We start from the raw sequence: 25,551 nt of genomic DNA, 5'->3' as shown, positions 1-25,551 counted from the left end.
GATACATAACAGCTCAGTAAACATTGTTCGAGTCTCTGGGGTTTTTAATTGCCATGCTTATGTCATAATATGCATATTAGAATATTCTGTCTGGTGGTTGTTGTTTTTTTCTTTTCACAGTTACTCCCATTTGATTATGAGCAATTAGACTGACACATAAACATTACGACTTACCATGATAGCTTCTTTTTCTTCCATGTTCATGAAAAGTTTACTACATAAATACTTGTAATTGGAAAATTATATTTACTATTAAAATCTGAGTGCTATTTATATTTTCTCAGAACACAATTATTGTTGGTAAATGTAGTTTTCTTATTGTCTTATTTACTGAGGAGAACCTGATATGAATGGGATGTGTTAATGTTAATGTCTGATTTAAAATGAACACAATCACAAACAACATATTGCTGAATACTGTTACATAAAATATTCATAATGAGCTTACACACTGTAGCTAAATTTAAAAACCAGTAGAATTAAAATCTCCCTGCATGAGATATATTAGGAGAAGAATTGCTTTCAAATAGGAGCTCTATAATTTGATCAGGTATGCACTTAACTTATGGAAGGAAATGTCAAATTTAAAATAATGTTTATATAAAATCCAGAATAATGATTTTTGAAGATAAATTTGTTCAGCCTCAATAGAACTAGATAATCATCATGATGAAACTCAGAAACACAAACTTATTTCAAAAATCAGAGTTTTCAGTATAAACTACTTTTGTTTATTTCAAAGATGTAAAAAGTATTATGTATAATTTTCCACATTCAGGTCCTTAAAAAGAGCTGTAGAGGTAACATCTCCAATTTTAACACATTTAAGATAAGATCATGGCTGGTAAGTGCATCCACAATAATTACTGGGATATAGCGGAGAGATTACACAGACTGAGTTTCAGGAAGGTTTCATAAAAGAGGTGGAAGTGAGGTCTTGAAGGATAGGTAAAATTTCCAAAGGAGAAAGCGAGAGGAAGGACAACAAGAGCATAGATTAATGTAGAGAATGTTGAAAAGATGCTCAAAATAATAGTTTAGGTTAAGTTCATGTGGAAAAGTAAATCAGAAATACAGACTGTTCTTAGTTTGTGAAATCCTTTGAATTAAAGAATTAAGGGGTTTGGGCTTTTGTTCATACAGTTTTTTGAAAAGAGAATGAAGAGTCCAAATTAATACCTTAGCCTGGGTTCCTAAGAAAAGGGAGCCTGAGGCATAAACTTAAATGCTATTATTTTCTTAGGGAATACACCTCAAAGAACAAAAGTGAAGGACAAGGGACTGAAACAAGTGGGGGTGGGGGGAGTGGAGAAAGAGCTAGACCGAGCTGGTCACTTCTAAGGGTGACTGATGCTTGATCCTGAGGGGGTGCCCTGAGAAGCCATAAAAACTGGTTCAAGACTTTTCCTCTTGGAGATAAAGGAGAAAGAATAATTTAACCACCTCTTCTCAAATTATGTGGTGGTTAAACTTCAACCCTGTGAGTTGTTAATACACCAGTTCTTCTAGATTATAAATTGGGCAAAAACTGAGGCAATCTTAAATCACACCTGTTTAAGGTTGATCAGAGACTAAAGAGAGCTGGAACTGGAAGCAGATGATGAATAGACAATAGGAAATGTATAGGAAATTTCTGATATAATAATGTTTTAGAAAAACTGACATGACAACATAATACAAAAAATATAGTACTAGACCTTTTTTTTCCTAATAGTCCAGGTGAACATAACAAAGACCATCGTTAGTGTAGTAGTATTTGGAGTGAGAAGAAAAAATATGACCCGAATAAGGTGTTAAAAAAAAAAAAATTAAGGCCTAGCTGGTGAATGAATATGGGATGATAAGAGGCAACAAAAATTATATCACATTTTTTAGCCTGATTTTATGATGATAACCTTCCCTTAGAAAATAATTTTTGTTGTTGACTTTTTTCTGAGTAGACATTAATGTTAAATGTTTTAGACATACAGAATTCAAAATTCTGATTTCATTAGTAAAGATTTTCTAATCATGCATATATAAAGTGTAGCTAAACAGATAATGTAGAATATAGTCTCATTTCCACATTTAGTAAATATATTTTCTGCTTATCTCAGAGTAAAACTACAGTTACAACTTTAGTCATTTGTGCAGTAACCCAAGGGGTCAGAGGATGTCTTTTCTCCAAAAGAATAATGGCATTTATTATTTCTGTATTTCTGTTTCCCAGAAAACAAACGTAGGATTATGCTGCATGATGAAAAGTTCATTTCAGAGAGTTTCTATAGAATTTTTTTTATATAAAAATAATTCCCCACCCCTCCATACACAATAACTATACATTTTGGCACATAAATATTTCATATGTTGGGGTAGGAAAAAATATGGTTCAGGGCTTATGAACAGGAAAGAATAGCTATTTTTGCAGAATGTTAACTAAGCAACAAAGTGATAACTGACATGACCTCTATCCCTGCCAGCATTTCCACTGTTCATGAGTCCACTGGGCAATGACAGGATGACCGAGGAAAGAGGCAGACTGGTAGCCACAAAACAGGTCATCCTATCCTCTTGATTATTAAAATATCCTATGCTGAGGTGATCCCTTGGTGAGTATTCATTTGGAACACCAATATATTCACATTTTTTTGCCCATTCAGAAAGATCTATCCATGTATCTGTTCCCCAGGCTTCCTTGTTTTTTTGTCAACTGGTCCAAGTGAACTTTGCCCAAGAGAGTGGGCAAAACAGTTTGCAGAGAGAAAGTTTCATTAAAGTGAAAGCTTGATGTACCAAGGGAGCGCAGTTCCAAAGAGAATGGATGTGGCTCCCAAGCTTTACAAGCAGAGCAGTTTTATAGGCTCTTGGGATTGGGGACGACCCCCTCCTCTTTCCTTTTTCCCTTTCCAAAGTATGTTGAGGCAGGTCCTACGCCACACCTGCGTGTTATACCTACATGATGCTACTTCATGCATCACATGTCTCATTAGCATCTTAAATCTACACCTAAGGGAGTGTTTTTTACTATGGTAATGAGGAAAAGTTAACTGTAGGTCAGCTCTTTTAACTAATGTGCATGTGTCACTTTAGTCCCTGGGTCTGCTGATCTCTCCTGTGATTATGGTTGTGTATGCTCATTGTTTCTTATTGGCCTGCGGATGTGGCTCAAGGTTGTTCTCCCCAGCTGCGGGCTCCAGCTACTTGACCACCCTACGTGACCACCACCAACTACACTCCAATTCATGATGTAGCGCTGTTGTGCATGGTCAACTGTCTGGCCTTGTGGGGCAGGTAACTGAGTGTTAGGCTTTAATAACATGTAGATGACTGAGAGTTACCTGGCCTGGTATATCAATGACAGCCCAGGAAAACTTCTGATGACTATTTTTTGTGACATCCGACCAGTAGAACAGCTACATTTTAGGGCTAACTATCCGGCCACGTATCCTCGCAAAATGTGTAATGAAATAATTTGGTTTGCATTCTATGTTCCAATGTCTGTTGGATATCTTGCATTCACAATATCCAACTTTGTGTATGTTACTGAGTCATGTGTTTGAGCATTTGGAACTGTTGTGAAAATGTGTCCCATTACTGCTGTACATTTACTAATTTCCTTTACAAAATAGAAGTAGAACCACATGTATATCTTGGCAATGAGCTAGACATAATTTATGTATATATTTCAATAGTTTTGATAAATAATCTCAGTCTACCAAAAGTCATTGCATGCTACCTTTTATATTAAAATTCTTTACCAGAAGTGCCAGGTTTATTAACTTCGTAGCATTAAACAGATTCAAGGCGACTAATTATCAACTGCTTTAAAACCCATGTTGGTTCACTAGGACTAACTCTGAAAATCTAAATATAGACCCAAGGAATGTAGATATGAAGATATGTTAGTGTAGTAGTTAATTTACTGTATAAACTGGCCTGGGCCAGGAGATGCACATTACTCCTGAGTGTGCCTGTGAATGTGTTTCCTGAAGAACTTAGCATTTGAATTGGTCGACTGAGTAAAGCAGAAGGCCCTCCACAATGTGGGTGGACATCATGCAATTCCTTGAGAGCCTGAATAGAACAAAAAGGTAGAGGAAGATTGAGTTCTGTCTCTCTCTTACTGATTGCTTGTGCTGGATGTCAATCTTCTGCCTTCAGCCCTCCTGTTCTCAGACCCTAAGACTTAAATTAGAATCTACTCCATTAGTTCTATAGTGCCCAGTCCTTCAAACTATATGACTGACTTTCCTGAGTCTCCAGTTTACAGATGGAAGATAGAGGGAACCCTCAGCCTCCATAATCATGTGAGCCAATACATATAATAAATCAATCAACCTATGTATATCTATCTATATACACATACATATGTACACATGGTCAACTGTATGGCTCTGTGGGGCAGATAACTACACACACACACACACACACACACACACACACACACACACACAAAGGGTGCCAAAAAAAGTATACAAGTGGACACTTTGGTCAACGTTGCTCAAACTGTAATGTAGTTCACCATAATCAGAAGTGTCTGAACACTGATGGTAACCACTGCGAGCACCTCTTGTAATTGCAGAAGTCAGGCGTGACTTGCATTCATCTTTTGTTCTCAGCATATATTATTACAATTTTAATAGTTTTCTTTTCTTAAAATGTGTATACTTTTTTGGCATCCTCTGTAGATATAGATATGTAGATATACATACATACATACATACATATCACACATATAACTATATACACACATATATACACATATATTACATACATAACTACACACACACACACACACACACACACACACACTCACACTATATATCCCATTACTTCATTGCTTCTCTCTTTTTGCAGAAACCTAACTAATACAATTGAGAATGTATTGAGAATTCATTCATATATTTTATTTATATAAAAATTAATTTCAAAAATATATATGTCTACTCTAAATATTGTTTTCTGTATTTTGACTATTATTCTGAGGGTAGTCCTGTAAATAAATAGAAATTTAAGAAAGCTGGTATTAGTTGAATATAAGAAAGTTTTACATATTTAAAATAATTAAAAATGGTACAAGTTGTATATGAGTGTAGAGTTCACTATAAGTAAAGGATGTAACTGATGGTCTTCTGTGAGAGACCAAAAATAATTATTAAGTTAAACTAAAAATAATTATTTTAATAGGTGAGTTGTTATAATAGATGATCTGTAAAGGTGGTTGCCAGGTATGTAAAAGTTTATTTGTTTCCGAAGTGAACTTTTAAAAAAATTCTCTACTCTAAATATAAGCTTTATAGTGTATGGCTTTCCTTTTGTTAGTTATTGTGTGCATGTGTGTGTTATTTTGCATATTTTAATGCCACCCAGATATAGTTTCATGATAGCCTAAACAACAACATAAAACATATGTATTATAAAACATATAAATTATAAGAATTGTTTTTATTTTTATATACATATAATTTATTTTATATAAATATGCAATATTTATATGGCTTCATACTAGAAGTTCAATAACATATACTGGAGGGAATGATACATCTGTGTCTAATTTATATTTGTCATTCCATCTTCTTATTCTGAGGAAGAATCTCTATGTTTTTACTTTCAAAGTGGTCTTCTTCAAATCTGAGGCAGTTGGTTCAGTGGCACCCGTTGGGAAACCACTTCTTCATTTTCTAAGCTTTTTTATTGTGACAAAGATTGCTATTTTCTTCATGAGCGATCTCTATGTCTGTCCTGGAAGCCACTTATGGGCAAGCCCTGCATACCCTCTATTGACTTTATATACATCTGGTTCCCTCTATTATAAACCCTACTTGGTTAATATTAATAATTTGCTAAATTAAATTTTGTTTACTGCAATTTAAACTTAACTAGTAGTAGGATCATCATACCTTTCAAGTCTCTCAATTTTGCAGGAATCTCTCTTAATGAAACATCTTACCTCAGTATTGCAAAAATGCTGTCTCTCTTCTATGAATGAGAGTAGGTTGTATATGGCAACCTAATTAAACGTGAAGTAGTAATTGGTGTATTTCATACTTTTCCTTCTATGTCATAAGCTCCTCAAAACAGTAACTCTGTGCCATATACCACTGTGTACTTTATAAAATCTACTTCTCATATTTGGATAATATTTTGAGGGGAAATAAAAGTGTTAAGTTATATTACGTTACAAGAGTAGTACTAAAAACTGTATTGAAATTGTAATACTCAATTTATACTTGACAACAGAAGATGAATACAAGTCACGTTTGACTTCTGCAATTACAAGAGGTGCTCAAAGTGGTTACCATCAGCATAATTTTAACATTTTTTTTCCTTTCTTAAATGTGTATACATATTTTTGGCACCCTCTGTATATGCATATTTAGTACAAGACAATGAAAAATTGTCCCTGAGGCAAAAAAAAGAGAGATTATATGTCTTTTGAGATGGAAATTACATTTTTATTTGGGTTATTGAATATTCAAGTTAATGCACATCAGGAATTAAATAAGGTCATTTTGAGACATTGTAGTGATATGCAGATGATTACTAAAGAATAGGCTAAGAAATAAGATTTTATTTAGAAAATACTGGTGCAGAGATTTAATGGATTGTATCTTTAACAGTTATAAGTCATTCCACTGCATTTTAATTTTTTGTCTTTATCTCTGATTAACTAAAATCGCACATACATTACAGGGTGGTTTATTGTTAAATTGGGTTATCTGTTCAAAATAGTTGTCTTGTCTGACTTAAAATGTAAAAGCCATCCTGAAACCATCAAATGACATCTTCCTACATCACTTACTGTTCACCTCACTTTCTTTGACAATCTCAAATCAGCCAAAACAGAATCACATACACATGCATGCACATTTAAATTTCTTTTTTATTTTAATGTTTGAAAATAATTATACGTGCATTATTATTTATATGTCTAGCAGCTACATTTCTAAGTTTTATAATTGTTACCAAATTTTGTTTCATTCTATATGTTAAAACACATTTAAATTTGATCAGAAAAAAACTAACACTGCCCATTTTCAAAGATGACTTCTTTAGCTTGTGAACTATTCCAAATAGGTGAGCAGATACATTCAGTAAAGAAACTTCTCCCCCCAAAATGGGTGATAAAGCCATTCACAGGAAAGTGAATGGCTTCACATGCCATATATTTAATCAAACACAAACAGAAATTGCAAGTTCTACCAGATATCTATTAGAATCTTTAGAGGAGGCCAACATGACTATAAACCCTTGTTTTGTGAGATCATTCATGTTTCATATTCCAGTCCATCTGAACATGAATCTTTTTTTTTTTTAATGTGGATTTTTTTCATGGTATTCTGCAAAAGGATAGCTTACTCTGAAATACATTTATAAAGATGTTACTATTCTATATAGTCTCAAAAACTTTAATCATTAAATAGATCTTAATGATGCATGCTTTCAAAAATTTTATTTCAAAGATGATGACATTGAAGCATAAAATATTTGTAACCCTGAAAAAAAAAAAAAGTGAATGTGAAGAGTTGGTTTGAAGCTGTAGTGTTGAGGATGCGCACCGAAAGAAATAATGAGGTCCATTCCACTTTTATAGTAAAAAAAACCCAGGTAAATATTTATTTATCAATAGGATTAAACCAAGGTTGGATATACTTCATAAAGAACATAAAGGAGATTTGGTATTACCTGCTTTCCTTTTCCCCTTCTTTATACTAAAATCAAGGAAACGTTAAAGATGAGGAAAGGGTCCTCATTGGAAGGGGTCACAGTTATTAAATGTTTCTCTCTGGCTCTGGCATACTTCCACATAAAAATGGTAGGCAGATTAAGGACCTATTAAATAACCAATGCCGTGTGGAAGTAGGCTTAGGAAAACTTTGGACATTTTTTAGCAAAATTGCAAATGTCTCCAAAATCAAAGTTTTTCTAGGTCCCAACAGTCAAAATAGCTTGAAACCTCAAATACTAATGCTTCTGCAAGACTGCATATTCTGTATGATGAGTGGATGAGTGAAATCTGGCAAACATGTTTTTAGGTAATAGAGAGTAGGTGACACAAACAATAGTTGATAAGTACCCAAGCTGTTTAAAGCGTAGTTAACGTGTTCACCTCTATGAAAATATGTCAAAATTTGGACCTGAGATTTGTAGTTTTTTATACTTAATAGAAAGAGGAATAAAACACATAAATTCAATGTTTTTTAAAAGATAAGTTCCTGAAATATTTATATTTCTATAAGTTTATCAATATTTCACAGTTGTTTTGACTAATACTTAATTTTACTTATAAAAGAGAAATTGGGCATAGATTGGATTTGGACTGATAAACCATCAGAAGATTTTTTACATTGGTAGCTCTTACTGAATTGCTTTGCTTCCCAGATCCTAGCTATAGTAGGCCTTGAAAGAATACATGTTTTAAGCAGATGTTCAAATCTTGTTTTATGCCAATAGAACTAATGGATATGAAAGTAACAATTGTGTGAACTAGCCCATCAAACTTCCACAATTCCTATAAGCTTTGTAACTTATAAGCAGTGAATCGTGTTTAATTTAAATCACTTTATTTTGCATAAATATCAGAAAGTGTTAACATTTAGTTTTACTAAACAGAGATAGGATTATTTAGAAAACCAAAGTAATATTATGACTCTATAATCACAAAACATTAAAATGAGGAATGTAACTATAACTTCATATACTTTATTATGTTAATGATTATTATTTATTTCATGCATTTCCTCTAGGCAGTACTTTTACAGTGTTGTGATGGTTTTGCAAATATTATTTTATATTCTGTTTTGTCCAACTAATATTTTAATATAACCATTTTAATCATGTTACTTTTTTTTTAAATAGTGCTATAATTTCTGAATAATCAATGTAGTGTTACATGATGCCTCATAATTTATGGATCAGTAAAATCATTAAAGATTACAATCAACAAAAATAAAAGCTCATTATATTAAAAAGGCAGAATGGCATAAAGATATCTGTTGTGATGTAAAGATATCATATAGTTTTAAAGCATATCGGTTCATTCTTACATGGTGTGAAGATTAGAGCCACTCACCTTCAGTTGTTTATATTCTATTATATACTCTACAAAACTCACCCAGTAGCAGCAGATTTAAGAAAAATTGTGGTGGTGGTGATATGTGTGTGTGTGTGTGTGTGCACATGAATGCAAAAATATTTAAAGATGTAGCTAGTATAAATTAAGAGAGGGGAATAATTGTTAAGTGATTATTAAATGTCAGGTGTGGTCCTTTGTATTTTATATATGTTAATAAAATTTCTACTTTTCTAACTGTCTTCTTCTGATGTAGGATGGGGCACTCTGGAAGAGCCTATGTGAAAACCCTGTCATAATCCCTCTAAAAGCATAACACACAAACCCAAAACAATGCAGGCATCTCCTCATGAAAGGGTGTCACATATAAAGACAAACCAATTAGAAATCATGAAATAATTTGAATAGCTCTTTACGGTAATTTGTTGAAAAATGGCAAAAGACAATCCTGTTCATATAATACTATAAAGCTTCTTAAAATGAGATTTTACATGTCTCTCTGAAGATGTTTCTTGTCCTTCTGCTGCCCTGAAATGGTTTTATTTATTACTAAATTCCCAAGTTTCCTCCAAATATTATTTCCCCCCCTGCCTGCTTTATTTTATTTTATTTTATTTTTGTGATAAGAACACTTAACATAAGATACCCTCATAGCAAATATACAATAGATTATGGTTAACTTCAGTCACTGTTGTACAGTATATCTCTATAACTTTGAGTGTTCTGACCTTTCTCCACATCCCCTTCCTTCCTAGTCTGTTTGTTATTGTTTTTATCAGTAACCCTGTCCTGCCTTTCCAAAATACTTTAGTCAAGCTACTTTCAGGGCGTCTCAGTGTTTGACCTCACCCCATCTTCTGATTTCTCATAGTAAATGCCCAGGCGCCAATCAGGCAAAGACAGAATTTTTCCTAGGGAAAGATATGGGATAGAAGAGAGAATTTATGAGAGTTCACACAAGTAAGATTTTGTTTTGCTGCTCTAAATACCAGGAAGTGGTGGAAACAAGCAATCACGTTACCTATTATATAAGGTGTCAAAGAAACTCCTTTTTTTAAAATAGCATTATATAATTACTCAGAATTATATGTATTATTTGATAAGTTGAGAAACTAGTCAGATATTAACAGCAAAAGTGGAGATGATTTTTCTAAATAGGATTATTTATTCAGAAGGAAGGCAAGGGATATTTATGAGAAAGGGAAGGGGAAAAATTGCATAAATAGAAGGAAACGATTTCTATGGGTTTTAATAAGCTAAAAAAATAATTTCTGTAGGTGCAAATATGCCAACATCGTGATGTTAATTTTAAAGAATGTCTAATTTTCAGAGCCGTAGTCATAACGTCTGCTTCCCTGTTATCTTTGTATACAGTTATTTGGAATACAATTCTGCTTTAGGCCCAGTCCAAAGGTGTTTTTGTTAGTTCGTTTGGTTGGTTGGTGGTTTTTGCCTAGTTTTAACATTCCAAAGGTTTTAGGAATAAGAACCACAAGGCAGTTTCTCTGGGATGACAACTCCGACTCCATTTTGAAGTGGTTCCTTTTATATAATTTTTTACAATAGTAAAAAATGGCTGCTTTGGTCTATGACACTTAACTTTATATTTCTGAGAAAAGAAGTCAATTGTTAAAAAATCAATTTGACATCAAAATGCTATGTGAAAATAAATCCAGGCTCACCACTGGTGTCCCAGTCATTCTATGTGTAAGTAATCTATTTGTGTCTACATCAGTAACAAATTATTTCAACACTGCATTATAATTAATACTTAGGACAATGTAAATGAGCCATTGAAGAAGGTATATTTTCTTTTGTGTATGCTTTATTTTAAATGGCCGGAAAGTACACGGTGCACACAGAAATTTTCCGTCTCAAAAGTTTATGTTTTAGGAATTTTGCATTAAAATTGGTCATTTAGAAAATGCGAATGTATAATAAAAACTACTGTGACTGTTTCCAAAAACTGAAGTTTGATTCTGAAGTTTCATATCTATAACTAAACAAACGTATTTAATTTACCAATTGTGTTTATAATTATTTCAAAATTGCCCCAAATTACTTTCACTGGACATAGAGAGTGATGATATTTTATTCAATGCTGATGTATGAAATGGTTAAATATATATTCTGAAAGTCAAATAATCAAATACTTCCACAATGGAAATTTACTACTTTTGATTTTCTGTAACTTCAATGTCACAAATAGCTCTATACAGATAAATAAGGTGAAATTCTGTTTTATCTTTTCTGGATATGATCATCAATTTTATATTGAAATTATATTTTACAAAAATAATTCTCCTAAAAAAGTTTCATCAGAGTGCTAAATTCTGGTATTGAGAAAGATCATAAAATAGTTTTAAAACTGCTACGTGGTAATAGTATTTACCCTACAGGAAAGTTTAGGCTTCATTTGCAGTGTGCAACCATTCAAAACAGCCTAACTTTGCTAGGCTATTAAAGTAATCATCCAATTTAAGAACATATTACTGTGAAGACACCATCTGGCATAATACAGAATCTAGAGGGCAGGATTGGTTGTACTATGAATTTTAGAGAAAGTATAAAATAACATGGATAATCTGTTAAATAGCCCCGTACAATATTAAAAGTTATCACAAGCCCAGGAGGTAAAGTACATACATAAGCACATTCAAGAATATTTCTCCATTTTTAATAGAAACTCATTCTAAAATTATGTTTGAAGAAATCATACATTTAAGTGGAAAAAGGTCTACAAGACAAGAATTTTTAAAATCTGCATTTTCTGACACATATCACATACTTAGCAACATAACCAAATATTCCACTGTGATTGGCATATGAACATATTCTCCAAATGGAAGAGAAGGGGAGCAGAATTAACTACTCCAAAATATGCTTCTTTGGCATAAGGATTATCTTGGGCTGGTTATTTTTTTAAGGTACAGCAGACACAAGGGAGCAGTGCAGAAACAAAAATAGTCTAATATTGAACTGGCCAACCTGAAGTGCTTGGAGCTAGTGCTGTCAAACACCCAACTTTCCCATGACATGTAGGTTACAGATTAGATAGGGAAAAATCAGAAGACACTGAGGGTTAAGCGTTTGGTTATTTTGGGAGCTCATTGGTCATAGGTGAAGCAAGGGTAATACATCATTTCTTCAGGTTGTGATGACAACTTTGAGGTCAGTTCTGGTATCCCTCTGTCTGGTTTCATGGAAAAGTAGCCAGGAGTTCGTTCCACCTTAGGGCTCAGGAGCTGAAAGATAACTTATGTCTAGATGGATGTTATCTTTAGCCTGCCAGAGGTCCAGAACTTGTGACCATTAGGTCCACGCTATTGTTTTCTGTTGCCTCAGGGTTACTGATTATCTGTGGGGAAAGCTAGTTCTATGAGGTGTGTAGAGAGAAGGGGCAAAAAATGATTTCTAAAGATATAGTCACAAATCAAATTGAATCAAAATTGTGAACTCTCAGTTTTAATAATACACCTCTCAACATTATGCTTTATATTTTTATTTGAAATCGTAAAAACCCTGACATATTTTAATGAGGATATTTCTGTAAGTAACTTGTTTACTTCAAATACATCTCACTTATTGCTTTCAGCTCACATATTACTCTGTTAAATATACACTTGGATCACTATGAAAACAACAACTGCTTCCCATATGGTTAAGTGGCAATATTGTACAATGCATAGCAAATCCGCAATGATTAGCAATAATACTTGCAGTGTTTCCAAGAATATTTTGTTCATTAGGTTGGCTTGTAATGGTCAAAATTTGAGGATTTCTATGTTCAAGAAATTATTTGTTTTGCTTTTGTTGAAATATTTGTAAATGATAGATTTAGATGAATGGATGGATGGATGGATGGATAGATAGATATAATAAGTAGATGATAGATAGATAGATAGATAGATAGATAGATAGATAGATAGATAGATGATAGATTTTAGTCTTTTTTATTCTGTAAAAACTTTAATTGGCATACTGTTTTGAAAATGAACATAAATCACTATGTAATACTAGTAATTGACAGAATTCTTTTATAGTGTTGAACTTGTGAGGTTCAACATACCGTAGACAGTTGTTTTATATCCCTCATAATTTTTTGTTTATTCTTCATGTTTTTAGCTTTACTTTTCCTCCTTACTTTCCATAATTATATATAAAGTAAATTTTTGCTAAACCAAGTACTAAGAAAAGGCTGTTATAATTTTTCCTCAAGTGGCTTGCAGTAAAAGAAGCACATTAATGAAATTGTGTGCATAAATTCTTATAAGATGGAACAAGGAATGACTTAGAATTACATTTACTACCTTATCTAAGTAAATGAAGTATATAGGCTATATGCATGTAATGCTCTATGGGAATTTATTTGAGTTTGAAGTGAAGAGAAAATTATAGTTTCTGCAATTTAAAAGAATATTTATGAGTTTGTAATCATGCTATTTCTCCTAGAAAGTAGAGGGCATTGTGAATTTGTTTGGATTACATAATAATGGAAATCAGGCAAATAATACGAGTCTCCAAATACAGTACTACACAGAAGCAAGAGAAAACTTAGGAGGCTGTGTGTTTAATACAATTACATGAGAAACAAAAAAGTACTAATGCTGATATTGGTTAACAAAGTTAACAATCACTGTGTCACTCAACAAACTCTTGCTAATACATACCCCATGCAGCTTTTATAAATATGAATAAGAAGTAATTCCACTCCTAATGGAGCTTGCTATCTACTGAGACGGACATGTAAATAATGAATTATAATATAATTTGACCAGTATTGGAAATGTGTAGCTAGTACAGGGACACCACAGCTAAAGAAGGAGTGGAAGGATGGACTGGAGTTTTTCAGGGATATAAGAAAGTGATTTTACAAGCAAGATTATCAGTATTTGGAAAAGTTTAGTTAGAGAAATAAAATAGTGTGGTGGGTTTAGGGCACTAGGTTAAAGCCTCAATTAGAAGATATGAGTATGTGAAACTGTCTCATTTCTCTTTTATGCAGAGAACTTTAAATATTTAATGGTTAGTAAAGTTACATAGGTTTCAAGTGTACAATTCTGTAATACATCATCTACATATCACATTGTGTGTTCACCACCCAGAGTCAGTTCTCCTTCCATCACCATATATTTGATCCCTTTTACCTCATCTACCCTCATCTACCACCTCCCTCCGCCCCTTACCTTCTGGTAACAACTAAACTATTGTTTGTGTCTATGAGTTTTTGTTTCTTCATTTATTTGTCTTGTTCCTTTGTTGTTTTCAGTTTTATATACCACATATCGGTGAAATTATATGGTTCTCTACTTTTTCTGTCTGTTTACTAACCATTGTCACTCCAATAAACTTTAATTTAAAATAAATTTATTGAATACATGGAGTTATTCCTAGGCACATTTAGAATTTTTTTTTAAGAATTAAAACTTTCATCATCAAACATACCAGTTAGCTGCTAGGACTTTGGAATTAGACAGTTTTGCATACCAATCCTAGTTTTGCCTGTCAAAAATAGAATGATCTTTCTTAGTTTCACTTTCATTATTTTATAAAATGGGAATAGCAGTATTACCTGTAAAGTTGCTGTAAATATATATAAAATGTACCATTGGAACATGTAAAAATTGATAAATATTAAGATATAACAGTTATTGTTGTACAGAACATATTGAAAACAGTTTTATGTCTGCAAGTTTCAGCATTATCTTCTCTATTTTTTAAATAGAACTTAAATATATTGTGTTTATCATTATGTATAATAGATTTTTTTTTCTTACAATGGGGAGTAAAATGAAGAAATCTAATATGACTCTGACATCAATTTGAGTATATTTCTCCTACCTCCATAATTTTTCACCTGCCCAACATTTTTTGGTTAGAATTTTTGGAAACTTTATTTGTATATATTTATATATTCAAAGGAAGTTGCAAAATTAGTACAGAGTGTTCCTGTGTATCTTTCATCCATTTTTGCTCATTGATTGCATCTTCCATAACCATAGTACAATGTTAAAATCTGAATATGACAAAGATATAAAGTATTGTAAGTTCTGTGTCATTTTACCACATGGGAAAATATATGTAAACACCACCACAATCAACATATTATTCTATTACCAAAATGTCTCCCTCATACTACTTCTTTATAATCATACCAACCACCACCTCCACCCACCATCTCTAATTCCTGGCAACCAATAATGTATTTTCCATTTTTATAATGTAATTCAAGAATGTTATAAGTAAATTATATATTGTATGACCTTTTGATATATATATATATATATACACACACACACACATATATATACACACACACACACACACATATATATATATGTATGTATATAATTTTTTTTTCAGCTTATTTCTCTGAGATCTGTTGAACTTGTTGCCGTTCATCAATAGCTGATAGTTTTCTTTGCTGAGTAGTATTCCTTAGTATGGATGTACCATAGTTAGCTTAACTATTCACTTGGGACATTTTGATTGTTTCCAGTTTGAGGTCTTTCACAGATAAAACTGCTATAAACAGTCATTTACATGTTTTTCTGTGGACATGACTTTTCATTTCTTTGGATCAATGACCAGACGTACAATTGTTAGGTTGTATGAAATGTATATTTTTAGAGATTTAAAAATGTGCGAAGCCATTTTCCAGGGTATATTATTTTACATTTCCACCAGCAATATATGGGAGTTTTTCCATATCCTCATGAATATTTCATATGGTCACTATTGATTTTTTTATTATTATTTTAACTGTTCTAATGGATCTTTAATGATATCTGATTGTGGTCTTAAAATATTTTCTATCACAAGAAAATACTTATTTTCTTAGACACAGATTTCAAAATAGGTAAGAAATGCTTTGTCTTTTTTAAATACTAATTTGGCATTTGGGAACAAGAGAATTTTGCTATAAGTAATCATCGAACTGAAGGAATAGAACAAAAAACAAACAAAACAAAACAAAAACATCTAGACTGAAACCAGACTTTTGGACTAGAGTTCAGAAACGTTCCACATTCCCATGAAAAAATAAATAATTTTATCAGTAGGTTTCAAGAATAGCAATGAAAAATAACTTTACTTCTAATGTGAATCTAAGAAAGTCAAATACATAGAAGCAGAAAGTAGAATAGCGGTTACCACAGGCAAGGAGGTGGGAGAAATGAGGAGATGCTGTTCAAAGGGTACAAAGTTGCAGTGATATAGGATGAGTACGAATAGAGATCTAATGTAAATCATGATGAGATGACTACATATAATTAATAGGTACTGGAAATTTGCTAAGAGAATAGATTTCAGGTTCTCTCACCACACACAAAAAGTGATAACTATGTGAAAAGATGGATATCAATATATATCTGGACCATAGTAATCATTTCACAATGTATATGTGTACCAAATAATTATGTTGAACACCTTAAATATACTATTTTTATTAAACAATAATGATAATAAATCATGTCTGTTAACCATCTTTCTGCTGCACTGTCCCTAGAATAATTGTTTCAGTATAAAATGTGTTAATATAACGTAATAGCAGAAACAGAGAAAAATTCAGAATTTAGGTTCTTTAGCATGACTAACATTCAGGAATACTGTGGAACTGGAAAATAGTTTCCTTGGTAATTTCACCAAAGGAAATTTTATCTATAACTGAAATAGCACAGAAAAACATAACATTTCCTTTGCATTTTCTTAAAAGGAACTTTTTTTTTTTTTCAGAACATATGTTAGCATTTCATCTAGGGTCTTATTAAAAATGCCCTGGCATTTCTGCTTGTCTGAATAGAACTTTACTACTTCACACATCTTGAGTATTATAAAATAACACATTAACCTTTCTAACAGAGCTTGAGATGACACAGAAGATGTATTTTTCCAGGAGAATGTATTATTCATTAAGCAAATAATAGAAGCAATATGAAAGAATTGTCTGAGTACTAAAATTTAATCAAAGCAATTAAAGTCAAAGGTGTTAATATATTGCTAGACATATTAGTCATTAAGTATCATCGGACTTTTCCTTCGGGAATGAAATAGATTCCTATTTTAAGCATTCATCTGAACTTTCATCATGTCTCAATTTATTCCAAGTACTTGTACATAAGATATTTTCAGTTTTATGTTATTCTCCTATTGTGTCTATAATTGATAAATTATTTCTAATTCACTATTTTAGTACTACTTTACAGATTGTCTATAATAATATATCAGAGGAGATATTTTAAACATAAATAGAAATAATTTTATATACCATGACATTAATAACTATCAGGAAAAGTATTACATGCAATGCTTTATGATTTTATAGTGGATACTTGAATACCAAATGCTATTTATGTAATTACACTAAAGACTTTTGCTTATAATCAAATATGATGACAAGAGTTATAAGTTTATGAGCATCCTACAATGTGTCATATCTCACATTAGAGATTTTATATTCACAATCTCATTTGGTATTATTATTATTGGCATTTACAAATGAAACTCAGAAAATAACTTGACCAAGAACACAAAACTAGTGGAAATGGAAATGGAAAACACAATCTGTGAATTGAGAATATATTAAAAACAACCTTGAGTGGTCATCAATTGTGGACAATAAATACTATAACAGAAAATAAAACAATATATGGCAGTCAGAATGCTCATTCCTAAAGTATGCTGGTTGCGCAAAGCTTTTGAATAGAGTCCTCAAATGAAATATTTAGTAGTTTAAAAAAAGAGATAAAATTAAGAAAGTATTTAAATATGCTGTTCTTATGGATAGGAAACACATGATACATGGAATCACCAAAATAGAAAAAACTCAAAAAACTTTTTTGAATAATTAATATGAAGAGGAATCTATGATGCAAATATGAATAAAACATGTGGGAATACACAGAATGTAAAGCTAATCTCCTATTTTAAGCTCTGCCATAGTTGGGTGCTTTGATTACAATGAATGGGAAAACTCAAACCACTAAATGATAGACTTCAGTCAATGCGGATTATCGCTTCTATGCCCTATCAAACAAGTTCCCAGTAATACTCAGGGAATATCTGTTCTGTTTCTACCTTTAAGCCTATGATGTCAGTATAGGGAATTAAGAAAGTACAGACTGTTGGTTCCCTGCCCCTGGCTGACTGGATTTTCTGGTTAGACTTCCTAGTAGGGTGGAACTAGATTTTCTCAAATCATTATATTGTACAACTTAAAACTATACAATGTTGTATGTCTCCATAAAACTGAAAAAAAAAAAAAAAAGTGCAAGGACTTTGCACCTGGAAATTGCTTCCAGTCTGATAAACTCCTTTCCATAGAAAGGTGATGTTCTGATCCTTTAATGCAGAAGTCTGAACCACGTGAATAACTGTCATAACTCTCTTATTTCATTTGTGACACTGAGAAAAGTTTCTTCCTATTCTGTGATAGAAACATAAAAAATAGATCAGTATAATACCAAAAAAAGGATTTGAGTAGGAACATTTGAGTGGCTGATGTTTCCTTTGTACGTCTGAATTCTCCGAAAGACATTAAGAGATCTTGATTCATTTGCTTCAGAAAAACAAAAATAATCACAATGCATTAATCTCTTTTGCTTCCCTTTGGTAGAATATTCGTTCATGGAATTAGAGGATCTCAGACTAGTAAGGAATACCTGATCTCCCATAAGAGATATATGAGTATTTGTCAATAATGAAGCTATCTTTAAAAAGGAGTCCATGATTCCAAATAACTTAGTTCAGTTCATCACTCAGCTTCTTGTTTTCAAAATCATTTTTAAAATATTTTCATTTCCTCAATGCTATCCTTTGTAAGCCAATTTACAAAGCCCAAGTAATCTAAGAATTGGGTTTCTCTGCAAATTATCGAATGCAAAACAGAAAAAAAAATAGATGTATTCATCTGATGGAAATGAGATGCTTAAATGAATGTTGAATGTAGAATGTAGAAATCATTTTGTTGGTGACACACTTTTTCCCCCTCAATCCTATGTATTTATGTAGCACTTATTACTATAGTGTCTAGACATCTTTACAAATGTGTCATGCCAATATAAAACACTATATTCTCTGGCCAAGCCTATGCAAAACCATATGGCATACTGAGTTTTTCACAAACAAACAGAAATAAATCACCCTGTGTGATCAGGCATTGGATATTATTATTAGATTATGATGTTGTGACTTTCTCTTCACTTGTTCGTCTTAAGTATTAATGCAATTAAGATATGTCATGGAAATTACTAGCATTGACCCTTGTCATAATGAAAGATTATTAAATAGTAACTAGTATTATTAGTGTAACTATCAGTATGGTTATCCTTATTTGGCCAAATTCCCAAAAATCTTTGTATCAAGTTCAGCTACACTTTAGAAATTATTTCCTCACTCTTCAATTTTAAGAAGTTGTAATCTGGGAAGCTTAAATTGTTTTCTAGGTAATTGACTAGAAAAATAATTTTCATTGACTTGGTTTCTTTTACATGCATTTTTTAAAAAATCATTCTTTTTCTTTCTCCTATAGGTCAAAAATCAGCCTATAAATACAATTCAAGTTGTGGTCAATAAAAAGAATGTTTAGATTACCCACAAAAATAAATTTTATGATCTATACACATATTATTAGATAAATTTTCTAGTTCTCAGGGTTGAAGTAAAAAAATGAGGTATGAAGATCAACGCTGGAGAAAGTACTCTTGAGGCAGTCTTCAGATTAGTGCTAATTTGTATTTCCTTTCCTAAGAATATAAACCAAAAAGAGGAAAATAATGGGAATATGCATACATTTCACCAGTGGCAGGATTTGGACATGGTAAAGTGAAAAAGACTTAAAAAAAAAAAAAAGAAAGAAAGAAAAAAGGTTTTATGCTTTTAGCTTCGACCACTACCCAGGCAGAGAACAGGGTGAAGTAGATAAACAATCCTACTCTTTTCTGTGTCATAGTAGTTCATTGCAATCTGGAAGTTGGGGCATGTACCAGATCTTGGCCAACTGATTGCATGGGACGTTTCATGTCTGTCAATTCTGATGCTCAGTATCTCCTCAGATTGATCCCAACACATGCACATTCCCCTTAATGTCTTGGCTACAACTTCAGCTTTGTATTGATTGCTTACAGGATGAAAACACAGCATAGAGCAACAGAAGTAATTCAAATGTAGCCATGAACTTATGAACTTTTTAGGATAGTGAGGGGGAGACAATCTTGCAAACTTCTCTTTCTTGATTATATATATATATATATATATATATATATATATATATATATATATATATATAAAATATACATATATAATATATATATATTATATACATATATATTATATATATATATTATATATATATTTTATTCTTGCTATATTTGAACTTAAAATCACCATTCTCTTATGAAAATATTTCATAAAAATACTTATATTCTAGTACTAGAATGTACTTAGTATTATACTTAGTATAAGTAATATGCTTATATATATGAAGGTCATAAGTATATAGTATAAAGTATGCTGATACTATTATGACTTATATAAGTAATATACTTAGTATTCTGGTATTTCTTTGTATTTTTAACTCACTATTGATTAATTTGTTTTTGATTAAGATGTTTTTCTTATTTACAAATCATAAATTCTCTCTCTTCCCTTCTAATGTTTATGGCCAGGACCCGCAGTATTTTATTGAATAGTTGAGGTATTAATGAACACTTTTGTCTTTTACGCAATTTTAAAGAAAATGTATTACACACTTGTTCATTAAAACTAACGTTTGTTATAGATGTTAGTATTACTTATATCAAATTAAGAAAAGTCCCATTTACCACTAGTTAGGTATTTGTTTTAAATCATAAAATATTAAACCCCGTCATATGAATTTTTTGTAACAATGATAAAATGTGTGTGTTTTCTTTTTTAATTTAGTAATGTTGTGAATTACAATGATAGTTATTTCTGATGTAGAACCTTATGCTGATTTTAACCACAGTTTTATATGATCATCACTCTAAACTAAAATAAATATATGCTTGAATTACCCCAGTGTAGACTTTAATTAATAAATATGTCCATTGTTCTTTCTAATATATTTCAAATTTTATCAGTCCACAATATACATAAAAACCAGAGTGTAGTAGGCATTTATTCACAAGACCTGGGCTTCCAGAGTAATGAAGTTCATTTGTTTAGCCTAGATGAGTAGGCTCTTTGACCTGAATAAGTATTAACTGGATGAGGGACTAGAATTGTTTTTGAGAATAGCAAATATATTTTCTCAAAAACAACAAAATTAGATTCAAAGAGAACAGGAAGGTAATGAAGTGAAAGTTACAAAGGGTAAAAAAGCAATAGACATGAGGAAATGAAAGAAGGATAACATGAGTTTGAGATTTTGATGGATGAGCATTACTTAGGATGAAGACTCTAAATTAAATGTGTAAGCATAGATTTATCTTCCTACGTTGCCCACGTTTGGGAGTAGTTGTGGCAGTTTTTAGGAACTATGGGGAGCTAGAAATCCATGGACTACGTTGACATCAAATTATCTCCAATGTCCTTCTATAGGCAAATTTGATTACCTAAGGGTAATTAAATGGTTACCCTACTAAGGCATTGTCACATTGTAATAAATCAGAACATACTTCATTTGACAACCCCTCACCAATTTAGCATTAATGTATTCTTTTTAGTCCTTTTGCTTCAGTCACTTTTCTCTGTGTATCTAAAGAATGGGTGATTCCAAGGACCCTACCTTTGGCAAGTACGCCAAAGAATTATCAGAATTACAAGTGGAGTTGAAGAAGAGATTCAATCTAAGACTTCAATGTAACTGTAACATTATTTACCCATGAAAAACTTAGAAAACACAATGTGGGAAACAGTGTGATAAAAAATTTAAAAATAGTAAGTTGAAGCAATACTTTTTAAAAATCACTATGGATAAAAGAGAGTCGAGTTTATTATAATTTTATGTATGTTTTGCAGATGCAGCATAAAGAGACAACTTCTACAGAGAAAGAACAATGAAACTAATTATTTAAAATTCAGTCAACACTTGTGTTACCAAAGCACTCTATTATCTTTAATTTGGAGATGTATTAATGAAAATTAGCAAACAATACCTGTCTGACATTTTACACATGATTCTGCAATTTGATTATAGTATAAACAATAAGAATTTGGATCCAGTAAACTTTTTCATTGTGCTGAATAATTCAAAGTTTGAGATTTTATTTTAGCTAACATGAATAACATAGAAAATTGTTGTATGAAAGTTTTTATCACTTTAATTAAGTTAATTTGGTTCTTGATTATATATACTACTTTTTTTTCTTTTTTTTTAATTTAAATTTATTGGGGTGACAATTGTTAGTAAAATTACATAGATTTCAGGTGTGCAATTCTGTATCACATCATCTATAAATTACATTGTGTGTTCACCAGCCAGAGTCAGTTCTCCTTCCATCACCGTATATTTGATCCCCCTTACCCTCATCTCCTACCCCCCAACCCCCTTACCCTCTGGTAACTACTAAATTACGTTCCCCAGATTAATTTTCATACCCCGTGGCCATCCTGTGGTCACTGACTGCCCTTCAATTCCTTTCACCTACCGCCCCACCCCAACCCCCCCCCCCCGCCCATCTAGCAATCCTCAGTTTTTCCTCTTTGTCTCCAACACTGTTTCTGGTTAGTTCATTCACTTATTCTTTTCTTTAGATTCCGCAAATAAGTGAGATCATATGGTACTTATCTTTCTCTGTCTGACTTATTTCACTTAACATAATGTTCTCTAGGTCCATCCATGTTGTTGCAAATGGTAAGATTTCTTTCTTCTTTATGGCTGCGTAATACTCCATTGTATAAATGTACCACAGTTTCTTAATCCAGTCATCTAACGATGGGCATTTTGGTTGTATATATACTACTTTTATAATTAATTACAGAATCAAGAAAAAATAGCCATTTATTCATTCACCAAATAAGAATAACAATTTGTACTGTAGTTATATGTTGACTTGAAAGGCTTAGACACTAAGAATATTTACTATCAATGGCCTTATGTTGTGTGATTACCAAATAAAATGTACTATTCCATAACTATTCTTTGCACCAGTATTGACAAATATGGAAATACAATAGTCACTTTCCACCATTCAGTATCCCAATACTTCATCTCACTTACTTTACAGACTTTGCATGTTTTAGACTTTTTGTCTCTTCTATATGCCTTAGTCCTTTTTAAGTCAAACATAATCAAATAATTACAATATGAAGAGCATTAGAGTCAGTGTAAACATTCTCCAGCATCCGTTGCCATATTCAAATGTAATTTTCCTTAGAAAATTAACTCAGTTGTTGAATTTTCCTTAGAAAATTAACTCAGTTGTTGAATTAGTTGAAATAAGAGATGAAAGACAATTCTGTTCTAAGGTATATCACTTTTTATTTTTTTTTAATTTAGCCAACAATCTGTAATAATTGTGTTCATGTCTTGGGAAATGAATTCTGACACTCATTCAATATTTTTTATTGTCACTTTTTCAGGGGACTCATATCTCCGACTCTGCTGCATTAGTGCGATGATTAGTAATCCTGAGTCAAATCATAAGTGACATTTCATATGTATTATATATTCTTTTTTTAAATTAAAATTTGTTGGGGTGACAATGGATAGTAAAGTTATATAGGTTTCAATTGTGCAGTTCTGTAATACATCATCTATATATCACATTATGTGTTCACCACCCAGAGTCAATTCTCCTTCCATCACATATATTTGAGCAGCAAAGGAACAAGACAAACAAACAAAGAAACAAAAATGCATAGACACAGACAATAGTTTAGTGGTTACTAGAGGGTAAGTGGGGAGGGAGTTGGTAGATGAGGTTATTATATATTCTTAAAACTCACTTAGTTACCTCTTTTGTTTCCCAAGCATAACACCAAAGTTCTATTTTCTTTCTCAAAATTTCATTTCCTTATGATTAAGTGAAACCTCAGAAAATTTAAAGATGATATCTTTCAGAAACAGAATTGAGTCACATACTCATTTGTTTATTAGGGCAAAAGAAAGGAGTTTAGGGCAAAAGTGTAAGTAATATTGTTTGGAAATTTTTAACTTCATTTATACTTTATGTCTTATACTCTACTTGTTCCTAATTCAAGAGTTTTTCTTATGCGCAACATGAAATAACAACATTAAGTGGATATGGGGAATTTCAACCCCAAAGACAGAGTAAAAATCATTTAACCATTTCAGTTGTTATACCTGTAAAATGGGCTTAATAACTTAATTCAGCAATATCTTGTAAGAACTAAATGACCAATGGATATAGTTAATAAATATTGGTTATAAGATTATAAATATGAGGACTAAAGTACTTTTAATATTTGCAAAATTAGGAAACAATCTACAATACCACCCTCGCTTCTGAAACCAATTGCAAATTCAAGGGTCCTGAAGACAACCACTTCTGACACGAAATACAACTTTTAGGTTCCCAAGACTACACTCAATTTCGATATTGTGCCAGAAGGACTCACTGAAAGCTTTTATGTTCACAGTTACATTTATTTTAGTGTAAAGATACAGATTAAAATCATCCAAAAGAAAAGATGAAAAGTAACACGTGCACCTGGAGCTTCCGATGATCCTCTCCTACTAGTGTCTGAGACAAGGCTCACTTTCCCAGCAATGTTGTTTGACAGCACTCACAGGACGCTGCCAGCCAGAGTAGCTCACTGGAGCCTCAATGTCCAGTCCCTTTGCTGGGGCTCTGTCTTGTAATCATGATTGACTGCCCATGTGGCTAACTTTAGTTAGTCTCCAGCCCTCTGGAGGTGGAACTAACACTGCAAGACCCAAAACCTCCCTCATAAATCACATCATTATCTAACATGACCACAGGCCTCTAGCTAAACAAAGACACTTATCAGGCAAAATGGTCCAAGGATTTGGCAGTTACCTCCCAGGAGCTGTAAGACAAAGGCCAGATCTTTCTTTGGACAAAGATAATTTTTTTTTTTTAAATAAAATTTATTGGGGTGACAATGGTTCGTAAAGTTACATAGGTTTCAAGTGTACAATTCTGTAATACATCATATATATGTCACATTGAGTGTTCACCACCCAGAGTCAGTTCTCCTTCAATCGTCATATATTTGATCCCTTTAACCCTCATCTACCATCCCTCCTTCCCTGTTACCCTCTGGTAACCACTAAACTTGTCTGTGTCTATGAGTTACTGTACACTATTGAGGTTCTGAGTGCTCATCTCAGTATTTCAAAAGGAAATTCAAATGTATAGACAAAGTAGAGGTAGTAATTGCAGCTGCCCATTCTGTTAAGTAGTTAATTGTTACTGTTTATTATATAGGTTTTGCATTGAGGTAAACTTCTAACTTGTTTAGAAGCAAAATGTTAATTGTGCATTAAAATAGCTTCTGCTTTGGTGTACAGCTAGCTAGAATTTTATTCTCCCTCTGGATAGAAAGGCAAATTA

General features: G+C 32.2%; 1 protein-coding gene across 1 annotated transcript in view; it reads left to right on the top strand.

Moving 5' to 3' along the window:
• The window catches only part of ZNF804A (zinc finger protein 804A), a 264,615-nt gene that overhangs the window by 110,592 nt on the left and 128,472 nt on the right, over positions 1-25,551 (top strand). The window lies entirely within an intron of this gene.

Source organism: Rhinolophus ferrumequinum, chromosome 8 (genome assembly GCF_004115265.2).
Source record: "Rhinolophus ferrumequinum isolate MPI-CBG mRhiFer1 chromosome 8, mRhiFer1_v1.p, whole genome shotgun sequence".
Lineage (NCBI taxonomy): Eukaryota > Metazoa > Chordata > Mammalia > Chiroptera > Rhinolophidae > Rhinolophus > Rhinolophus ferrumequinum.
This window is presented reverse-complemented; position numbering and strand designations above follow the sequence as displayed.